The sequence below is a fragment of the Lissotriton vulgaris genome, unplaced genomic scaffold, assembly GCF_964263255.1.
Source record: "Lissotriton vulgaris unplaced genomic scaffold, aLisVul1.2 SCAFFOLD_3672, whole genome shotgun sequence".
NCBI classification, from domain to species: Eukaryota; Metazoa; Chordata; class Amphibia; order Caudata; family Salamandridae; genus Lissotriton; species Lissotriton vulgaris.
In genome coordinates, this window is record NW_028251097.1 from 164,059 (window position 1) to 181,915 (window position 17,857).

General features: G+C 48.7%; 1 non-coding gene across 1 annotated transcript; it reads right to left on the reverse strand.

Moving 5' to 3' along the window:
• Positions 1-15,587: 15,587 nt before the first annotated feature.
• TRNAA-UGC (transfer RNA alanine (anticodon UGC)) lies at positions 15,588-15,659 on the reverse strand. Its single transcript has one exon. It is a non-coding gene; the product is annotated as a tRNA-Ala (tRNA).
• Between the last annotated feature and the right edge of the window lie 2,198 nt (positions 15,660-17,857).

The following is a 17,857-nucleotide window of genomic DNA, read 5'->3' on the forward strand; positions in this document are numbered from 1 at the left end:
TACTGATTCCTTAATACCGATTCCTTATGGCCTTGCATTTAAGGAATCGGTACCTTAAGGAATCGCTATTTACCACCAACTCCTAGTTGGTGGTAAATAGCGATTTCCTTTCAAAAAACACTTTTTTGCTTTTTGAAGTGTGCCATGTGGCACACATCCATGCCCTTACAGCATGTATGTGCGCCACATGTGCACACATGCACATTTCAGGGGTGCCAGAGGGTGTCCTTTGGACACCCTCTGGCACCCTTGAAATACCTCCCACGATTACTGAATCGATAATACTGATTTGGTAATACCGAATTTCTTCGCATTCATTCCTGTGGGCCTCCAAGCCTATAGGAATGAATGGGCAGGTGATCCCTTATTACCGATTCGGTAATAAGGAATATTAACAATTCGGTATTTTTTACCAAATTATTCCCTACATATGAAATACCAATTCCTAAATACCGAATCTGTAACATTCGGTATTTAGGATTCGGTATTTCCAAGTTACCTGTATATGACCCTAAGTTAGCTAGAACAGCCAGAGAGATCTGGACTAATTACCCAAGTGCCAGAAACCCCACATACACCTTTGAGTTAATACTACAACTAAACTAGGTGTGCCACCTGGTATTTCTAATCTATTCAATCTTTATTCTTTATTTCGACCAATAAGGTCATAAAAGATATACACACATCATAATCACAGGAAATGTATACAATACAGCAAAACAGTGATTTAAAAATTGGTCTTTGCGGAATGAATCGAATTATCTAAAATCAGTTACCAGCTAAAAATTAAAAGAACGTGATTAAGAATCCGCGTCCAGCGTGAACGTGCGTGCCACATTGCCGTTAAGTACTTCGCCATTGCACACACTATCTGTGGGGAAGAATCCGTCTTCAGGATTCTGTACGCAGGTAAAAAGTTTCTAAAGCCCATGTTTTTGAGGAGGGGAATAAGCCAGTATTTCCTGATTTTTTGGTAAGACTCACAGAAAAATACCACATGTAAGTCATTTTCTCGGGGGTGCGCGCATGCCGGGCAGTGCTCAGTGGTCGGGGGCGAAGACCATGAGCTTGTAAATGACCTTAGAGGTAGGGTACCATGCCTCCACTGCAGAAAGAGTTTCCTAGCGAGCGCTGGAGTCATATCATCCAAAACACATTCGAAAGAGTAATAGTCTTTGTTTTGGATGAATAAATTTGTCAGGGAGCCCACCCGCGTCTCATTCACGGCAGCAGTAAGCTTTAGGTTGTAATAAGCCTTTGATAGTTCTTGCCGTGAAATCCTGATGCTTGCTTCTGCCTGATCAGTCCATAGTTCTGGTAAGCCAAGAGTCTCAAGTGACCTTTTTATATAGGTTAGCCATGGAATAGGGCTAGCGTTTGGTGTGTTTAAGAACTCCTGAAGCTCAGTCCTGTATTTAATGAGATCAATGCTGCTCCAGAGTCGTCGCCAGAAGGTTAGTGGCTTGAGTCCCAATTCATCTGCGATTGGCCTAATATCCAGATCGAGTCTCAAAGGAAGCAGCGGCGTACTTACGGGGAGAGCTACCATCTGCCTGATAAATTTATTTTCTGTTCACATCAGCTTTTGAGCAGTGGTGTGACCCCACAGTTCGCCCCCGTATGTGACTGCCCCTGGGCCTGTGCTTTATAAATTTGAATGATTGGACCCAGTGGGCGGTATGTAGAGTTCTTGACCATCCTTGAGATACCACCCACTAACTGCACAAGTTTCATGTTGGCTTTAGTCTTGTGTGTTTCCCAGGTCATTTTCTCGTTTAGAGTTACCCCCAGGTACTCAAACGTAGAGACCCTCTCTAAGCGGACTGAGCCAAGCATGGGGTTGGGGCGTGTTGAGGGAGTGGGGTTTAAGATCATATATTTTGTTTTTAGGGCATTGATCTCAAGTCCCCTTTCCGTGCAGAATTCGAGAAAACCATCCAGTACCCTTTGGATTCCCATAGGGTATTTCGATAGCAACAGGGTGTCATCCGCAAACATAATAGCGGGCACCCTGCTGCCATCCAATTTAGGGGCATCAATATCTGCAATACAGGACAGGTGGGCGATTACCCCGTTCACAAAGAGGCAGAACAGGGTCGGTGTAAGCACAAAGCCCTGTCTCACCCCTCTATCAACGGGGAATCTGTCTGTAAGGTCCCCATTCCTGCCACACCTGACACGTGCAAAGTTATTCTGATGTAGTTTAATTAAGATGGATAGGATTTCTACTGGGACACCCATATCTGCCAAGACTCTCCATAATTTTGGTCTTGGGACCAAGTCGAAGGCGGCTCTCAAGTCCACAAACACAGTGTACAAGCTGCAGCACTCGATTAGTGCAGTCCTCCAATAAATGAGATTTAGACGGAATATTTGGTCAGTTGTAGATATCCCCCTTCTAAAACTTGCCTGATATGGGCTCAGAATAGCACATTCCTCCAGCCAGCTCTGAAGCCGATCTAATATAAGCCTCCCAAAAAGCTTCTGGGACACGTCTATGAGGCTGATGGGCCTGTAATTGGCTGGGAGCAAAGCCGACCCCTTCTTAAATATTGGAACAACCTCTGCTCCCAGCCAAGTACAAGGCACATCCATGCCCCTCAGAACTGCATTAAATAATACCAATAGGTAGGTGGCCCATACATCAGGCTCCAGTTTGAACAGATCACCAGGAAGACCATCCAAGCCTGGCGCTTTGCCCAGTGGTAGGCCCGCGATCGCTGCTCTGACCTCCTTTTCTGTAAAGAGGTCCCCCTCTAAATGATTTGTGACAAATGGGGATGAATAACATTTAGCCCCATTTTCCTCTGTATAGAGGGACTGAAAGTGTTCCTGCCATACGCTTGGTGCGATATTTTGTTCTATTGCTGGTGCTAGGTCTTCGGACCCCCTGTTAACTATACCCCAGAACCTCCGGGAGTCCCTAGTGGCCGGGAACTAGAAAGTTCCTCCCATTTATTCTGGTCCCATTCCATCTTAGCACTATTGACCATTTTCTTGTATGCCCGTCTTCTAGTCTGTATCTCTAGTCTACTTCTACCCTCTTTAATAGAAAAGAGAAGATCCCCCTTTGCCTTGCGACATGTGGCATTGTACCATGTGGAACGGTGGTAGCCAACACCTCTATTATGAATCTTGGAAAAGAGATCTATTGCCAAGGTCCTAACAAGTTCCTCATGTAGGAGCCACAATATTTTATGGGTTTCCCGTGAGCTTGGTTCCCCACTGAGGAGTCCGACTTTTTCTAGTGTTGGAATTATTCTCGTGTACAGGCTGGATAGTTTTTCCCTACTGGTAGCCAATTTTTCCCACCTTACTCTATTTCTAGTGTTCTCGAGAAGTAGGCTTGGGTTTGGATATACCGCCACCAGTGAATGGTCCCTCCCCTCCTTGCCAGGGATGGCGTAGTCCAATTCTAGGGCGTTATGGTCACTATCTGTTCTGACTAGCACCCTAAAATCAATTATATGCTGCCACGAGGACAGTTGGACTAGGACGTAGTCTATTTTTGACTCCCTGCCCGCTCTGTTAAAGGTATATTTACTGGGATTGTCAGATTTAGTACGGCCGTTACACGCCCTGAGTCCATGTTTGAGGGTTAGGGAGGTAATCTGTAGAGCAAGTGGGGTCCATGCTCTAGGGGGGGAAGCTACAGTTGGGGGAACTAGCCATCTTGCATCCTCTTCTAGTGAGGACTAATCCAGGAGGCCAGCAAGAGGCTCGAAGTGTGAGTTGAAATCCCCTTCCACCACGATTGGGATCCCCGTGGGTAGTTCATTGAGGAAAACTGAGAGTTCCTCAATGGTGTTCGATTCTCGTGCTATGTTTACTGGTCTGGCGTAAACATTTATCAAGACGAGTCTACGGGAATTTGTCCAATTGAGCTGCACAGCTAAAATATCTTCTGTGGTCAGCGGGAGTCGCGTGGCCTGGCATCCCAAGTGAGTTGCCACCCATACTGCAAGGCCACCAGAAGGGCGTCCCCTTACCCCCCCCCCATCCCCCCCCATTTCGCCGGAATGTAAAATGTGGCAAAACCCAGGGGAGAGTACTCTTCCCTCGCCCAGGTTTCTTGGAAGAGATATATGTCTTCAGAGTCAATAAATTATATCCAATCCAGTTGATCCCACTTGTTTCCCAGGCCCGCCACATTCCATGAAAGAATTTTCAGGAAGGGCGGCCTGTGGTTTGCAGATGGTACTGGAGAGGGAGCGTGGTCATTTACATTAGGCGTGGGCATTGTTGATGTGGTCGTAACTCCTCGTAGTTCTCCTACTTCCCTGTAACTATTAGGGTGGTTAATGGTGGTCTTATTTGCTTCACTTGTATGGATCATTTCTCCAGTCTGCCTGGTCTCTGTCATTATTTTGTTTATAGGGCTACAGGGTGTGGTGGTTCCATCGAGACCCTCTCTATGGCAATGGTGATACTCCTTGCCATAAGACCTCACCTGTCAATCCACCATTTCAAGTTCGCTGTATCTGTTGAATGTGGGAAAGTATGTTGGTTGGTGGACTCTAGGACGATATTCTCTTCTGTTTCTTCCCCCCCAGCCACCTCCCCTACCATGATACGTTTCCCACCCCTCCTCCTCCAAAATTGGTGTAAAGATCGCTTGTTGTTGGATTCTGGGGTAGTTGAAGTTTGTTCTCCCACTGTGGTCCCACCCACCCCCCTCTCAGGGAAACTGCCACATCTCTCCGCATCCCCTTCATAATTCGGTGGGGGATAGAAGAAGGAAAGGGGTAATGACTTGATGTCATTACCCCTTTCCTTATTATATTATAATAATAATAATATAATTATATTATAATTGATGTCTCTTGATCATCCGGATGCCATCCACAGATATAGGCGGCGGTCCTGGGATCTCTAAAATTTATCAGGACACAATCCCCATGGATGGTTTTCTTTGAGCTGCCTACCCATGTAACCCTTCTAACCATCAGGACCTCACTAGTTATACCTTGGGGTAAAAGTCTATACATAGATAGCCAGCTGACCACCTTATTCTTCAGGGAAGCTATTGATTCTCTGAAGGTGGTTTTCAACTCCGGGAGCCCTGCTAGAATTACTGTGTAGGGGCTAGCCTCCGGAGGTAAGTACACAGCTCTGGATTTTTTTGTATTCCTAGGTGCCTCAACTGTTGGTGGTGTTGGTTTGTGTGAGTCGTTAGGAACTTGTGCATTGTCCTCAGTGTGGTTGGGGTTGGTCTGGAGGGAGGGGTGCGGTGGTTGTTGGTTTGTGGGTGTATTAGGATTGTGTACCTTGGCCTTGGGGAGGGATTGATTTTGCCTTTTGTGCCACAGGGACTACCCTATTATCTTTTCTAGAGTTTGTTAGAAGACTCCTTTTATTCTTTGTCTCTGTGCCCCCTCTGCCACCCCGCTATCTGCTTTTAGACTGTCAGCTAATTGGACAGTCGATTTTTCTATGGATACTAGCCTAGCTTCCATCTTAATTAACCGTGCTTCTAGAGGACTTAGTAGGGATCTAATGAGAGCGCCTATGTCTGCTAGCGTAATATCCTCACTAGAGGTATCAAGGGGGTGCTCTATTGCCTCTACAAGCAGTACATCAGAGGATGTTATCTCTGTTGCGTCAGTGGGCCTGGTTTTTGTACTGGTTGAGCCAGGTCTATTAGCTTCGGGGATAGGATTTAGTTTGGGAGTTTTTGTCTTCCTTTTCCCTTTATTTTGGATGTCTGTTTTCCTTTTGGGAATAGCCCCTTCCCTTGCCCCCTGCAGAGAGTTATTGGCTGTACCTTTGTCAATGATTACCTCTGGAACGAGGACTGCAGCGGTTAGTGGGGTGGGGTGTGGTTGAATCAATGGCAAATTTAACATGCTCATGTCCACATATTCACTAAGGTCCTTTGCGATGCTAAATGAAGTTGAATTTAATGTATCTGGGTTCACAGGAGAGTTGACAACACCAGGTGTCTCGTTATTAGACTCGATGTTGTCAATGGTTGGTGTGTGATTGTCTCTATTGGCAGGGGACCTGGCATATGCCAGAGGGCCCATAGAAGATCTCCTTGCCCAATCTAATTCTTGTGAGATACGCCTCTCTAGGACCGTAATTCCGTCAATCAATTGTGAGCCGGCCTTAGCAAAATAGTTTTCCAGCGTACCTTTAGCAGCTCCCGCTGCCGCCAAGTTGCTTTTGCTCCGGGTTTCCCTTGTGGTCATCCTGCAGCGGTGTGTGGTCCAGTCTTTGGAGGAAGGATGGTCCGATGCGCAATTGAGCCAGAGCAAGTGGGGTTGCCCGGTCCTGGTCTCTCCCGTCCTCTAACAGCCTCAAACGGCCCGCCCTTTGCCCGGGCTTAGCCCGGCACACGCCCGCGCGCGTCCCGCGTTCGCGGTAAGTGGCGTGATAATACAGGAGTGGGCGGGGAAGGGACACCAGGTGCGCTGCGTTGTTGATGCGCGGTGATCCCTGGGTCTCGCAGTCCCGCCCCTGTCAGCGTGGTAATGTGGTTCCCAGATTTGGCTGTCGAATCCCAAGTTCAGGCTCCGTAGAAATCAGGAGAAGGCCAGAGTCTCTTGTCCCAAAAAACAGCTGCGAGCGGCTCCCGCAAAGCGGGGGCTGCGAGCCGTAAATAGCCGGGAGCAGGGGGGCGGGAAAAGAGACCAGGTGCGCTGCGTTGTTGATGCGCGGTGATACCTGGGTCTCGCAGTCCTGGCCCCTGTCAGCGTGTTAGTGTGGTTCCCAGAGTTGGCTGTCGAATCCCAAGTGCAGGCTCCGTAGTAATCAGGAGAATGCCAGAGTCTCTTGTCCAAAAAACGGCTGCGAGCGGCTCCTGCGAAGAGGGGGCCGCGAGCCTTAAATAGCCGGGAGCAAGGGGGCGGGAAGAGACACCAGGTGCACTGCGTTGTTGATGCGCGGAGATCCCTGGGTCTCGCAGTCCCGGCCCCTGTCAGCGTGTTAATGTGGTTCCCAGAGTTGGCTGTCGAATCCCAAGTGCAGGCTCCGTAGTAATCAGGAGAATGGTCAAAAATACACGAGAGTCCCTGAAAATAAGTATTGGGGGAGGAGGCGGGGAAAAACTATAATCAAAAAACAGGAGGACCCCCCCTAAGACTAAGGCCTAGATGTAGGTAATAGCAATTTACCGAATGGTAAATACCGAATTTTACAGATTCGGTATTCACTATTCGGTAATTGCTATGTAGGTAAAATAATCAGTAAAAATACTGAATGTGTATGATTCGGTAATTACTGATTCTGTAATTACAGAATCGGTATTTGCCATTGATTCCTATGGGCCTTGAAGCCCATAGGAATCAATGGCAAATACCGATTCTGTAATTACAGAATCGGTAAAATTACCGATTTTGCAAGGGTGACAGGGTGTCACTTTGACACCCTGTTGCACCCCTGTTTCTGGCTTGTGTGCCATTTGACACACAGACATGCCCTTAGGGCATGTCTGTGTGTCACATGGCACAGGTGTACATGCACAGATGTGCATGTACACTGGAATTCATTATTTACCATGGAATAGTATTCCATGGTAAATAACGATTCGGTAAGGGCCTGTGGCACTGATTACAGTGCCACCTACATCTTGATTTACAGAATCGGTAAATTTACCGATTCGATATTTTACCGATTCTGTATATTTACCGAATCGGTAAATATACCGATTCTGTAAATAAAATTCCCCCTACATCTCAAAAGCCAAATACCGGTCGGAAACGGCCGAAATCGGCCGTTTCCGACCGGTATTAAGGCTCCTACATCTGGCCCTAAATCTATTAAATGGCGAACACTCTAGTCCATAACAAACATCATTGTAGTCCCACACAGAGAGTATTTATTTCAAAAGCATATATATCTATTTAATATTATTTTCCGAAGTTTTCATTTATAGGTCATACAATAATAAAGGCTCAAATGTATATACAAAATCTATTTACATATCAAAATGTATGCGGCACATACCCCCTCAAATCTTCAAAGTAACCACTAATCACACCCATACAAACCATCATCAGTCATAGCTGTATATTCCTTTGGTATGGAGCCCCCAAAGCCTTACATATCCATCTTTCATGGCATTGTGATACAATAAAGCGGTATGGGATGAGTTATTAACAAAATTACAGAGCCTGACGGGTGCCAATTAAAGGCCTCCCCTACAGTGTTTGTTGGGTGTCATCACTAAACCAAGGAATGGTAAGACTCAGTACAGGTTTACATTATTGGATTGGAGCTTGCAAAGCGATGTAATGGCTAACTCTGCCCCCTCGCTTCCACAGAAATCACTTGGAGATGAGTAATGACAGAGGGTGTCAACTTTGATGAAGAGACAAAAGAGCTGCCGACACAAGGGCACAGGACACACCACAAACCATGGGAGGAGAGGGTGAGAGATAGATAGCACCCTTGTACACTTGGATTATGAAACATAGTCCCACCATCAAGGATATCCAATAAACAGATCTTTTGATAAAAACTTTAGTTATACTCACCCGGCACACGTACAGATATCTTTGTAAGAAAATTGTAATTTGGTACATTGTGACGGACTGTGATGCTCCGCTCTTCCATTGTTAATGTATTAAAATGATACATAAAAATGTTAAAAAACCTTTCAACTTTTTACAGATGTCTGGTTAAAGTAGTGTTTGTTGCTTCGAACTAGTGTTCTTCAAACTAGTGTTTTGGTACATGAAATTTTTTTTTTTAGTTTCATCATATTTGACACCAAATGTGTCTACCTTGCGGGAATGGGAACTATAGGTTTTCGCAGTTCTTGTTACATAGTACATCAGAATTGTCGGCAGTGTTGGCGTACAGGAGTTGTCATTATGTACAGTGCCTCCTGATTTCAGCAAACTCCTACATGCACTGTATCCTGCTGTGTGACTTGTAGGTAATGAGTTTGAATTCTGTAAGGAGCAACTCTGTTTTTAGGTGCACCTTAAACAGTGCATGTTTTGTATGTTGCAAGACTTATTGTTATCTTAAAGAGTCCTTAGAACCTGTTCATTACTTACCATTGGTTGGCTCCATTGTCACTATCATTTGCTTGCTTCTTGTTGGTTAGCTGTTTAGTCTGTATTTCCTTCTCTTGTGTTTGCCCTGCCCCTGGAGCATGAACGCATTTCTATGCCCTTCCACTGCTAGCTTTTTCCAGAGCTACTTTTTAAATTTTGTTTAAGTGCTCTACAAGAGTGCATGTGTTTTCTTGCTGTCTTCCTCGTGTGCTTCTCTCCCTCACAATGCTCTCTGTGTTCTTCTGTCTTCCCCGTGCCCTTCTCCCCCACTCCCCATGCCTTGCCTTTTGTCCGTGTGGTTTCTGCACACCTGCTCCACATTGCAATCTTTCGCTTATTTGATGCCCCACAGGTGCACCTGATATCTTCCTCATGTGCGTCTCTTTTGTACTTATTTAAGCATTGTCTTGGAGTGTGAACTAGGCTCCAAGCCTCATTATGGCACTGAGATTTAAGGGGTGTAGGAAGTGTTCCCACAGTTAGATTTTTCTGTCTTTCTTTAACTCCGGGTCCACTAAAGACAGTTGCTGAGAGTGTAGGCTACCTCATTGGAGGAGGATTAAGTTATGAACCAGAACCCTGTCCTCCATGATGTTCTTGAAGCAGATTGTCAGAAGCCATCATAATAAATGTCATATTTGGTGGTCTTGGTAGATGCAGTGGTATTAGGCCTGCAAAGGGGTGTAGTCTGATGTGAGTTACTTTTGCCCGTGCTGTAGCATAATGTAGAGATTGAGAATTTAATGTAAATGAAAACATGGTTGTTACTGAAATATTGCAGGGTTTTTTGTTTGACCACTTTTTCATGACGAAGTGATATTTGTGATATTTTGTTGCACGTACCTATAGTTAATTCTAACATACTTCATAGAAGACCGTAGTGGGCTCATTTCATGGAAAATGGTCTCTGTGCCGGATTTGACATTCTGATTCCAGTGCAAATTTCACTTAGACCCACAATTTCTTCACTTGGAAATTTTGCCAGGTAATATCAGTGGGATTATAGTCGAAATTCTGAGTTTATTGTGGCTCAGAAAGGGGAAAATGTGGATCTGTTGCGAACCAAGACTGAAATTGCGTGGTATTCATCATTTGACCCTGAGGAACTCTGAATCCGAATGTAAAAAAAACTGCCTGCAGAAAACTCCCCAAGATGCAGTATTGTTTATCCTCCGGGTGATTTTAACTTGTGATAAATTGTAGACAAGCGCTGTAGTAAGCACAATCTAAATATCGCGATACAATACGCTACAGGACGGGCTGAGTGCCTTAAAATGTGCTGGAAAAAGAAAATGCGTTCCCCAGGCAATGCCTCGCCTTGCATTAAGTCTTGAGAGGGCAGAGGCGCCCTGTCTGCTGTAGTTCCTGCTCCGAATATTAACAAGGTCGTTTGAGAGGCTTTCTCGGAGGGAAATGGCGCGTTCTTCAGCCCTGTAGTGTCCTAGTCGGAGGCCTAGATAGACAGGACACAGGACACATGTGGTGTGGTTGGTGGCGGCAAACTAACCTCGCTACGCCCGGAGCCCCGGGCTTTTTATTGCATAACTCGCGTACGCACGTACACGCTTGGATCAAACCAACGCCCCTTTACGCTCCAGGGGTATAACACTTAGTAACAGTGGGAGGGGGCGTGTGCGGCAGTGGTACACCCCAACTGCCCGCGACACTACATTCCTCCTTTACCTAGGGATGAAACAAAATGGCAGAAATGAAATACACACGTGTCTCTGAATGGTGGAACGGCTGTCCACACCAGCTGCAAAGTTCACCAAGGTTTGCTAGACAGTCTATGGTGCAGTCTCTGAAATCACTTTGACAAATCCAACATCTCAAACGTAAAATTTAACAGTCTTACTTCGGTCTCGGCGGGGTCCATCGTCTGGATCATTTCAACGCCAGCACTGGGCCACAAAGTCTCGGTACCTCTGGGAGGGTTTAGGGCAGGGACGTAGACTGTACTTCGATTAGCTGCGGCCTTCGGCTGCGGCAGGGGAAGGTTCTTCTGCTTCGCTGGTGCCAGCGCTGCTGGGGTTTTCCGCCGGTCCCGCTGGATCTACTTTGCTCGGGGTGGTGTCTTCGGATCGTCGTGCCGGGGTGCTTGTCTCCGTTGGTTCCGATGGCCTGCGCGGTGGGCTTTGGTGCCCAGCCTCTGGTTCCGGGTGGTTTATGTGCCAGTCGTCCCGTTCCAGGTCTTCTCCTCTTTCATGTACTTGTTTGAAAAACGAGACATTTCTCGTAACTACCTCTCCGTCCCTGACGGCTGTGACCATTGTTCCGTGCACTTCGGTGACTCTCCAGGGGTCTAGTTCGAACGGCAGGCGGAATTTCCCGCCGGGATGGCGGTCTTTCACCAAAACTGCGTCGCCTACTTGAATCGGGCTGTCTGCGGCCCTCCGCCTTCGGGATGCTTCTTGGTTGTTTTTGGAGCGTTGTTCCGTGGACCGGTTGCTGGGATTTGGGGTCGTCTCCCACCTGGGATGGTGTGGGAGGGTGTCCACAATGGCTCGGTTAAAGGATAGGCGGTTTGGGGCGATTCCGGTGGTGCAGTGTGGGGTCTGGTGATATTTCCGGAGAAACTGGTAGATCGCGAGCTCTAGACAGTGGCCGTCGGCGACTGCAATTTGGATGACTTTGTTCAAAGTTCTCATTAGCCTTTCGACCTCCCCGTTCACCTGCGGCCATCTTGGTGTTATCCGTCTGTGTTTAATGCTGTGGCTCTGCAGGTATTCTGTGAACTCGCTGCCATTGAACGGGGGTCCATTGCCTGTGCGGACTTCTTTCATGATCCCATGGGTGGCGATGATCTTTTCGAACTTCGGGATCACCTCCGCTGCTGATGTCGATGTTATAATTTCTACTTCGGAGTAGCGGGAGAAGTCGTCCACCACGACAAGCATGTACTTGCCTCCCGGGAGGCTACCAAAGTCTGCGCTTACTCGTGCCCACGGGGAGTTTGGTCCGTCTTCGGTGATTACCGGTGCTGGAGGGTTTGGTAGGCTGGTCGCCAGGCATGCTGGACAGCTGTGAACGACTTCCTCGACGGCTCTGTCAAGTCCAGGGAACCACAACTTGCTTCGGAGTCTGCTTTTTGACTTGACAATCCCTTGGTGTGACCCATGTGCCAGCAGGGCGGCTTGCTGGGTGAGGCTGCTGGGCAACACGAGGCGTGGGCCTCTCAGGAGACACCCTTCGGTAGACACTGATAGTTCGTCCTTGACTTGGTATAGGGCCTTAAGGACTGCTTGGGCGTCTTGAGTGCGGAAGGACGCCGGGCTTTCCAGAGCCTTCCAGTCGCCGGACTTCAGGGCATGGATTGCGATCTGGAGGCAGTCATCGTCTTTGGTGGCACTCGCTACCTCCTCCAGGTACATTGGACGTGGTTTCGACCGCTCGACAATGAGCCGGACGTACTCTTCCGTGGCTGCAGCTTCTGCCGCTTCTGCGTCCGTGACCGGACGGGCGTGTCTCGAAAGATAGTCCGCTGGGTTTCGTGTGCCGGGGTGGTATTCCACTGTGAATTGGAACTCCTGCAACTGAAGCACCCACTTTTCGATTCTCGGTGGTGGTCGAGATGATGATCCTTGGAAAAGGGGTACCAGGGGCTTATGATCAATGATCACTGAGAAAGGGTGTCCATAGAGGTAGATATGGAAGTGGCGGCACCCCCATAAAATGGCGATTGCCTCTCGTTCAATTTGTGAGTAGCGCTGTTCGGTGGGTGTCAGCGTGCGGCTGGCGTAGGCTACTGGGGCCCACTCCCGCATGATTGACGCTGCGACAGGACCGCTCCAAGGCCAGTGGGGCTGGCATCCACTATCAGTTGAGACTCGTGTTGTGGATTGAAGTAGGCTAACGTCGTGTCCGCTGACAGGGCGGCTTTGGTGTTAATGAATGACTCCTGCTGCTCCGGGCCCCACTTCCAGGTGGCATTTGACTTGGTTAGGATGCGGAGGGGCCCTGTGAGATCTGACAGGTCTTTGATGAAGAGCCCGCAGTATGTCACCATACCTAGGAAGCTGCGGACGGCTGTTCCCGACGTGGGGGCTGGAGCGTTGTGTATGTCTTTGACTTTTTCCGGGTCGGGGCCTACTCCTTGGTCGGAGAACTTGTATCCAAAGAAACTGATGTCTCTGCGCAGAAATTCGCACTTGTCTTTCTGGAGTGTTAGTCCTTTCTCTTGTAGCCGGTCGAACACTGCTTGGACTCGTCTGATGTGCTCTTCCAGGGTTGGGGCGTGTACTAGGATATCGTCACTCACATTGAGCACGCCGTCAAGGCCTTGGAGGACGTTGTGGACGATATTTAGAAAAACTTCTGCCACGCTTGAGATGCCGAAGTTTAACCTGGTATACCTCCACAGACCCGCATGTGTGGAGAAGGTTGTGATTGCACGCGAGTCTGGGTGGAGAGGGATCTGATGGTATCCCGACCGCAGGTCCATTTTGGAAAACCACTTGGACCCTGCGAGTTCCCCGATGATTTCATCAATGGTCGGTGTCAGGTGGAGCTCTCTCTTGATGGCTAGGTTGGGGATGCGCATATCTACGCATATTCTCACTGCGTCGGGTTGCTTCGGCTTTTTGGCCACTACTATGGGTGATACCCACGGTGTGGGTCCTGTGACACGTTCGATGATGCCCGCTTGTTCCAGCATCTTTAGTTCAGCTTCGACCTTGGGCCGGAGGTGGAAAGCGATCCGCCTGTGCCGGAGGGCTACTGGGGCGACCGACCGGTCGATGTGAAGTCGGACAGGGGGCCCACGTAGGCACCCGATGCCCTCGAACAGCGAGGAATTTTCCGCAACCAGATGGTCTAGTCCTTGGGCTTGCACAGTTAGGGCAAAGTGTATGAGTCCCAGCTCCCGCGCGGTCCTGCAGCCGAGAAGGAATCCTGACCCCTCTTGGGACACGTAGATCTTCGTTTGTAAAAGTGTCGAGTCGTGGGACACTGTCGTCCGGAACACTCCGCACAGGCGCAGTGGGCGCCGGGTTCCGTAGGCAAACACTTGCACTCTGGTGGGGTGGAGTGCGGGGGCGTCTTCGAGGCTTTGGTACACACTGGCGGCCATGAGGTTTATCGTGGCCCCTGTGTCGATGAGGGCTTGGATCGCTTGGCCATGCACTTGGATGGAGCACATCGGTTCGGTCGAAGACGCTGCTGCCAGTGTGTTGAGCATGCACGCCACGTGGACGGACGCTGCGTCATCTCCGTCGTCGTCCATGTCGCTGCTGGTCGACGTGTCCTGGTGTGGCGCCACCTGTCGCACCCTCCTGGGTGGGCCATCTGCTTTTTCCTTTGGGACGACAAGCAGACACTTGCAAAATGATTTGCTTTTCCACACGCGCTGCAGATTTTGCCTTGCGCTGGGCAGGCACCCTTGTGGGGGGTGGGGCCTCCGCACCATATGCAGGCTTGGTCTTGGATGGATTGTCCTTGTTTCGGGCGCCCTTTTCTGGGTGTCCTCACCCTGTTGTCCGTTGGGTGTGATTTGATGGCACACACGGGCTCTGTCTTGACTGTGACTGATGATTTCGGCTCCATATGGGCGGCACGGGCCTTCGAAAGTTCTTTGGACCGCCCTAGGGCCAGGATGTCGCGCATGGACATGGCATCTGTTTCAAACACTCTCTCCCGTAGCTTTAGCGAGGCGCACCCCTGTATGAATTGGGCGCGAATTTCATCCTCCGCATCGGGGAGGGTGCATGTGCTGGCTAATTTTTTGAGTCGAGCGTAGAAAACGTCGACGGACTCCTCAGGGAGTTGGCGCGCTTGGCGCAGCAGGAAGCGTTCATAGTCTGCACTGGCAAACGGCTCAAAGTACCTGGTGATGGCGTCGCGGAGGGTGGCGTAGGTGTGTCGCCTTCTGTGATGTCTTTGGATATGTCGTGGATGGCCTCACCTCCCAGATGCAACAGCATGGCGCGGCGTCGCCCCACAGCAATGTCAGCTGCATTGAAATAGTTTTCCAGCCGCTCCACCCATTTTTTCCAACGGGTAGCTTGCGAGGGGGGAGGGCCTGAGACCGCAAATGGCTCGAGGTGTGGCACGGTGGCCATGAGGGCCGGGACACCGTCGACGGGGAGACAGGCAGTCTGGGCCTGTTAGGCTCTGTTTTAGCAAGACAGGGGTTTACAGGGGGATGGACGAGGGGGTCTGGGGCTCTTCCTGGCAGCCTTTTTCCTCTCCCCTCGTCAGTGTGTGCAGAGTGTTTTTGTTATACTCATGCCCGGGACCCCCTCCCCCCATGGTGGCGCTCCTTCTGCTGGTGTCGCTCCTGACCTACCCGGGTCTCCCATTGCTGGGGCGGCTTGGGACGTGTGGGTGGGGTGGGGGTTCCCAGCGGTCCCTTCTACGGTCCCAGGGCGCGCCTCCGCCTCGTGGTTGTCTGGTTTTTCGGGGTCCTCGCTGCAATCGATTCTGTTCCTGTCCTGAGGGGCTGGCGGGGTGCCGTCCGCAGCGGGGCTTCACTGCCTGTAGCTGCCTCGTTGGGTGGTTTGGTCCCTATCTCTGCCACTGAGCTAGGGGTATCTCTTCCTTGCACACCTTGGCGGGCTAGCCTTCTAGCAAATGCAGGGAGTAGCCTGGGGATGCCGGGGATTGAACCCAGGGCCTCATACTTGCAAAGCATGCACTCTACCACTGTGCTACATCCCCAGTTTTTATACACGTTTATGGCTCCTAGCTGTGAAGCCGGTCTCAAAGGGGACTTACTGCGTTTGTTCGCTTGCTGGGCATGTCTCATCAGGGTGAGAACCCGTGTTGCCAGGAGCTGGGCGCGGATGCATTCTGCCTGGTGCCGCACTCTACGGCCGTTGCCTCTGACGCTCCCAGTCCCGTGTGATGCCGTTTTTCTCACCCGTTCCTCAGGACTGACGGCGTGCGGCTTGTGCTTTGATGGTGTCCTTTGCGTGCCTCTATGCCTTAGTGGGGCTCTATCTGTTTCTTCCCGATCCATAGTGTGTTGTGTTTCTCTCACCTTCTGACCCGTAGCTTCCGTTGTGTTGTGTATTTGGTTGTTGGGGGTGTCTGGCACTCATGCATGCGCGCTGCATTGTTCTCGCACAGTGAAACTACAATCCTGGGTTTCTGTTGGCAGGTACAGTGTGACCGTGATGGTGGAGGCTCTCGCTTCTGCTCAGATCTTCTGCTGCTGTTGCATTTTGCTCTCTGCAGAATCGTTGTTTTTTGTGGTCCTGGTGTCCCAGTGCTGTTATACGGGGTCAGCGTACTCTGAGTGAGTGTGATATTCGGTATATTTGTATTGTACTCTTCCTGGGGCGGTTTCAAGCTCCAGTCGCACAGTGGTTCTGTGTTTGATTCCCAACTTTCGGGCATTGGTTTCCCCTGTTTTTGCCTGGGGTGAACGGACCTGTTTCTAAGTGCACTATGTACAGGGGGAGTGTAGAGGATGTGGCCTTAGGGCTGTAGAGGTCACCCTGGTGGCTGGGGACCCGATTGGAGTCTCTGCGACGTCGCTCAACATCCTGTGTTTCTTGGTAAATCACTGCAGTTTTACGGATTTGTGCATTGAGTGCGGTGGTCCGCTACGTGCTCCTTTTTTGTGCATATTTCTTGTATTTATTATCTTCTGGTCTTTCTTAGTTTTTACTGGTGGGTCCATTGATTTGCCCATTTGCCCTATGGTTTGTGTGATCCTGTCCTGTTGTTTTGCTGGCGTTTGGGGTATGTCACTGGTGGTAAATACGAGAGGTACCCCTTAACTAGAGTCAAGGGAAATAGGGTTAACTAACCAGTAAAATAAAGTGTTCCCTTGAGCGTAAATGAGTGGGAGAAGCCAGAGGGTCAAGGAAAAATAATTACAAAATACAAGTATATATAAAGAATTCTTACAATTTATTTGAAAATACAAATGTTAAAAGGAGAGTGGTCCAAAGTGGAACCCACTCAACACAGATAAAACAATAAAAAGTTTTTTTAACATTCAATTTTGGCCAGCAAGATTGAATCACAAGGACAGAAAAGACTGTAAGACATGGAATTTGTGCAATACTGATTGTATATTCGGACTCTATTGTTAACACCTAAGCTATGTGCACTATAATACAGTATAGCAGCAAAGATGATATACTGTACAGGAAGGTGGTGTTTTTCCACCGAAACGCGTCTCGACCTAGTACGGAATCTCATGCCTGGCATTTGAGATTTACCCTTTGGCAGAAATTTTTGCATCATCAGAATCTCATCCTTGCACAGATTTTTCTTGTTTGAGTGTATTCAATGAGAGTGAGGTAGTGATAGTAAGTTTGTTGTGTGAGTGCATTATATCCAGGGCGTCATACTCTTTATGAATTGTTAGTTCTCCATAGAATTGTGTTTTTTATTATGTATATATTGTATGGTGAATTTTTCTTGATGTATCCACATGTGTAAACTATGAAATGATGCTAAAAAATAATGAAAAGTATCATACATTGTTTTTTATATATATACAATACTGAATGAGTTGTCTTGTTAAAAAAAAGAAAAAGAATGATACTTTTTTTTATATTTAAAAAAAAAGGAAATAATAAAAAGCAAAATGAACTCTTTGTGGTCGTCACCAATGTACTTCTGTAATAAGATCATAAAGTAAAAGAAGTATATCAGTGTTGAATTACTTTGGTCAATGAGGGAAATCTTTTTGTGCTGGTTTCGGTTTAGGTCACCGGTGGTGGCTCAATCTTGCTTCTCGTCCGGGCTCCTGGTTTTGTGCTTTCCTCTGGTCCCTTAACTTACCACGGTCTGGACTTCCCTGGCCTGGACGGGGCACTTGACCTGTTGGTGGTGCTCGCCTGGGTGATTCTCTCTTGTTTTCTGCTGCTGCGAGCGTTGGACCATGGAGCTATGGCTCA